The sequence below is a fragment of the Crocuta crocuta genome, unplaced genomic scaffold, assembly GCF_008692635.1.
Source record: "Crocuta crocuta isolate KB4526 unplaced genomic scaffold, BGI_CrCroc_1.0 scaffold887, whole genome shotgun sequence".
Lineage (NCBI taxonomy): Eukaryota > Metazoa > Chordata > Mammalia > Carnivora > Hyaenidae > Crocuta > Crocuta crocuta.
The window spans coordinates 239-5,620 of NW_027531007.1; the positions used below are offsets into that span (position 1 = coordinate 239).

Consider the following 5,382-nt stretch of genomic DNA (forward strand, 5'->3'; position numbering starts at 1 on the left):
TTCCTGCTTTGTTAAAGATTAGTTGGCNCTCTATTCTTTTCTATTGGTCTGTGTGTCTGTTTTTGTGCCAATACCATTCTGTCTTGATGATGACAGCTTTGTAGTAGAGGCTCAAGTCTGGGATGGTGATGCCTCCCGTTTTGGTTTTCTTCTTCAATATTACTTTGGACATTCGGGGTCTTTTGTGGCTCCATACAAATTTTAGGATAGTTTGTTTTAGTTTTGAGAAGTATGCTGGTGCAATTTTGATTGGGATTGCATTGAATGTGTAGGTTGCTTTGGTAGTAATGACATTTTAACTATATTTATTCTTCCGATCCATGAGCATGGAATGTTTTTCCAGTTCTTTGTGTCTTCAATTTCATTCATAAGGTTTCTATAGTTTTCATCATATGGATCTCTTATATCTTTGGTTAGGTTTATTCCTAGGTATTTTATATTTTTTTGTGTGTGTAATTGTGAATGGGATCAGTTTCTTGATTTCTCTTTCTGTTGTTTCATTGTTGGTGTATAACATGCAACTGATTTCTGTATGTTGATTTTGTACCCTGCAACTTTGCTGAATTCATGGATCAGTTCTAGTAGACTTCTAGTGGAGTCTGTAGGTTTTTCTATGTAGAGTATCATCTTGTGTGTGAAAACTGAAAGTTTGACTTCTTCTATGCCAATTCTGATGCCTTTTATTTCCTTTTGTTGTTTGATGGCTGATGCTAGGACTTCTGGCACTACGTTAAACAACAGTGGTGAGAGTGGACATCCCTGTCCTGTTCCCGATCTCAGGGGGAAAGCTCACAGTTTTTCCTCATTGAGGATGATGTTAGCTGAGGTCTTCTCATAGATGGCTTTTATGATGGGTAAGTAAGTTCCTTCTATCCCGACTTTTTCGAGAGTCTTTATTAAGAACGGATGCAGTATTTTTTCAAATGCTTTTTCTGCATCTATGGAGAGAATCATATGGTTTTTATATTTTCTTTTGTTGATGTGATGTGTCACATTGATTGATTTGTGAATATTGAACCAGCCCTGTAACCTAGGAATTAAACCCACTGATCTTGGTGAATAATTCTTCTAATGTGCTTTTGAATTCGATTTGCAAGTATCTTGTTGAGGATTTTTGCATCTGTATTCAAAAAGGATATTGGCCTGTAGTTCTCTTTTTTTGCTGGTTTCTGTCTGGCTTGGGAATCAGAGTGATGCTGGCTTCAGAAAATGAGTCTGGAAGTTTTCCTTCGATTTCTATGTTTTGGAATAGTTTGAGAAGAATAGGTATTAATTCTGTTTTAAATGTCTGGTAGAATTCCCCAGGGAAGCCATCTGGCTCAGGGCCCTTAGTTGTTGGGAGATTTTTGATAACTGATTTGATTTCTTCACTAGTTATGGTCAGTTCAGATTTTCTTTCTCTTCCCATATGACTTTTGCCGGTAAGTGTGTGTTTAGGAATGTGTCCATTTCTTCTAAGTTGTCCATTGTGTTGACATATAATTTTTCATATTATTCCCTGATAATTGTTTGTACTTCTGAATGATTGGTTGTAATCAGTCCATTTTCATTCATGATTTTGTCTGTTTGAGTGCTCTCTCTTTTCTTTTGAGAAGCCTGGCTAGAGGTTTGTCAATTTTGTTTATTTTTTCAAAACACCAACTCTTGGTTTCATTGATCTGTTCAACTGTTTCTTTTGTTTCTATATTGTTTATTTATGCCCTGATTTTTATTTGTCTGCTTGTGTTTCTTATTTTCTTAATGCACAATCTTAACTCAAGTGTCTACTAGACAGGCTTCTCATTTTTAGCCTGTCTTCTCCTTGTAGTAAGTTCTGAAGCCAAACATGCTTGGAGGTGAGGACCTTAGGGCTTTTCCAGTGTGTTCCTAGAAATAACTCAAGGAGGAAGACACTCCACTCCACTTGGTAGTCACCTCGCATGCCTCATTTTTCCTGGACTTCCTCAGGGTGGAATCATTGCTCTTGCTGTTTCTTCCTGTTGTGTTGCTGTCTAGGGGATTAACATCTTCAGAAAAACTGTGGTTATCCTTATGTTTTGAAAATGCAACTGCCTTCTCTCCAAGTTATATTTTGTATGTGTCATTTAGAGTGGCCTTAGACAAAGTAAATTGCATATCCATCATCATTCAGCGTTTTTTGTTTTGTTTTTTTGTAAATATGCTATCTGGAATCCCTTCGGGTGTGCCCCTGGTTTCAATAGTCTGAACTATAAAAGGTGACATATTTGTCATAGAAAATATATACTGGAACATGAGTGGTGAAGAGAGAAAATCCGTAATTACCTATGTTGTAATTCCCCACTGTGCCCTTCATTTGTGTTCACATGACCACGTTCTCTTGTGTCCTGTGTCACTGTTACAGGTGAAACATGGGAATTTACAACAGAAACAAAAGTGCATTTTGTGTTAATTCTGTTATGTAGAATTTCAGCTCATTTTTCCAGAGGACACGACTACCCTGCATATTGTATTCTACTTAAACTGAGAAGTATCTCTGAATTAAAATAAATTAACAAAGCCCAATTAACCTGTATAGGTAACATGTTTCTCTAAGAACATGATATTCCAGGTGCTTTGCAGGACCTCAGGATCCCCATCCCCCCAAGTGTCTCTGTGCCCAAGGATAGCACTTCCAGAGAGGAGAACCCATTGTTGGGAGACAAGCATATCAGACACAGGTGGTGGCTTAGAGGCAGAGCTTTGAGGCACAAGAGCTATGATTCCATGTGTGGAGATGAGGATTGTCATTCCTTCTCATTCTGCAGCTCTTCACATACAAATAAGCAGCCTCTGTGGTGGACAGGGATGAGGGGTGGCGGGTCATCCTGGACTTGGATGCCTTCCTATTGGGAATATGCTATTTTATTAATTTGGTATTCACTCCATAAATCCTCTAGGACAAGAGCCCTTGCTGTTCTACATTTGCAGACATGTGGGGACGCTAGTTTCTTCCCATAGCATCCATTCCTCTCCACCCAAATCTGTAAGTGGAACCCAAAGTATGGGTAGAGTTTTCTTTGGTGCTGATGCTGCCCTCTTGGAACCTGGTGGTGGGGAAGCTGGCAGGAGACGAGTGCTAATTCTTTGGGTTAATGCTTTTGCTGGTGTTGGTGCTTTGTTCTGTCCTATGAACATAGCTTTCCTTTCTGTTCTGCAGGACATTATGTATACAAGAGGCCCTGGTCCTTTCCCAGGATCGCCTTGCAGGCCCTACACCATGGACCACACTTCATCACCAGTCAAGGGCTATGGGCCATGTCCCCCTCCTCCACCAGCTCCTCCACCTGCTCCATTTGGTAAGATGACCTGAACTGGATGAGTGACTTGTAAAGCATATTCCTCTTCTTCATGATTGACTTTGTGGGAATGATGTAGAGATGGTTGTGAGGGCTTGGCAATTCAACTGCACAGCTTCCTGAAGACAGTGTAACATACCTCAAGTTTCTCAGGATATACATACAATGGGCTGTGTCATTTCCCCATAATGAGGTGAGCTATACGTTTCTCTTGTCAAAAAGAAAGAGGATTTTTACACAAAGACAGACATATCAGAGGTACTGATGTGTATTTTACAGACACAGGGTTGTGGGTTCTGTGAAGGATGAGGCACACCCCTAACTTTAGGTGCCTCGGGTGTCCCGTGTGAAAGGGGGCACATGCATTATATGACACAGACCTGGTGATCACCATGATGGAAGGCACCAGTGAAGGAATGGGGGAACTTGAATCACACAGGAATATAAGGGAAGTTGTGGACGGTAAGCAGAGTGTGAGGAGGTGCAGAGGGGAGGATGTTTGGGTCAGTGAGATGGAGTTGGAGGCCATGCCTGGCAGCACCTGCAGGCTGGGCAGGGAGCATAAGGACAGCATGAGTTCTGCAAAGAACTACGGCAGGGGTTCAAGCACAGTGTCCAATGCGGTCATCATCTCTGAAATGTCAGTGTTACCACAGTGCACCTAGTTCATAATCTAAATAAAGTTTGTTGTTTCCCTTGGTTTTCTGAAGGGTCTGGACATGTATGAAAGAATGTCCTGGAGATTTGGGAAATTAAACTTGGTCTTAGGAAATGCTTACCTGCCTAAGTTTGTGTGTCTCAGTGAGACTTTGGGTGAAGACAGGTTGTAGATCAGCTGAGCAGCTTCCTTGGCCTTCAGCCTGAGTAGACTCTTAGCAGGGAATTCAGGGTTGACCAGTAGCCGCCCCTGCTGGACTCCTGTCACCACTCCCCTGAATCTGCTGTCACCACCCTGCCTGTAGGTTTGCATCTCTGGAACTCCTCTCACAATATCCTGAGGCGTTGCCTGTGTTCTGGATGTCTCAGCTCTAACAAGCTCTTACTGGAGCCGTCTCAGAGCCTCAGTTTTATAATCTGAGAAACAGGGATAGTGTTGGTTTCTGAGGTCAGTGATGAGCACATAAGGAACTTGTAAAATGTATGGGATGAGTGGGCACTCATCCTTCTCAGGGCGTAAATGAATGGATCTTTAAACAGAAGATCATCAACAAATGTTCATGCAATTTCATTACACTAAGGGTATAATGCCTGATGATGAGATTGGCAATCCCTGTTTCAAACGATACGGCAAAGACTCCTGTGTTTTTTCTATTAATATTCAGGTCCTACTCTACAAAGAAGAAAAACATAAGTATGAGAATGTGTACATTTAGAGACCTATATCTAAGATCTGAAGAAAATTGTCTTTCATTACAGATAGACACACAAATGAAGCCACACAATTAAGTGTTCATCCAAGGCCACACATATATTGTTGAAGACAAAATGCATAGAGGAGAACAGAAGATCCCATTGCAATAACCCAAAATCTCTTTGCCTTCCAGGAGAATTTGAAGTTTGAAGAGGACCCTGAACTGTGACAAATAGGGTGTGGTGATATGATATATTTAGAAAAGTTGTCTGATATGTATAGTTGACTAAATTCTTTCCCTGACCATTCCTGTCCCCTCTAATTTGTCTTTCCTGGTTTCCACTAATAAACTCATCTCAGTTCTGTCTCTGTGTCAGTATCTGCTTCCAGGAAGACCTACTGTCATTCTGTTAATGATGCACACAGTGTGACTCCTGTATATCCTGTCACAAACAGGTAGAATCTACAGTAATGGAGGCAGAAGAGGAGTCATTATTTGTGTTGTATTGACTGCACATGTCCCCCTGGTTCCTTCTGGGGTGGTGGACCCAACCTTCATCTAGATCTGGTGGTGGTTTTGTTCACTCGATAGATACTCACAAGCACATGGCACCTGCTAGTCATAGCGGTATGTGGTGATCAGCAAGCCAGCTCTCAGTCCCCAGGAAGTGGCTGATTTCTGATTGCAAGAAATGGATGAGGGGTCATCAGTGTCTGGTAGACCAGCGAGGAAAC

The 5,382-nt window shown here is 41.5% G+C and overlaps 1 long non-coding RNA gene across 1 annotated transcript; it reads left to right on the plus strand.

Annotated features, from left to right (window-relative positions):
• Positions 1–562: 562 nt before the first annotated feature.
• LOC144237130 (uncharacterized) lies at positions 563–5,010 on the plus strand. The gene is made up of 4 exons (XR_013336772.1): positions 563–854; positions 2,898–2,983; positions 3,158–3,296; positions 4,841–5,010. It is a non-coding gene; the product is annotated as an uncharacterized LOC144237130 (long non-coding RNA).
• The last annotated feature ends 372 nt before the right edge of the window (positions 5,011–5,382 follow it).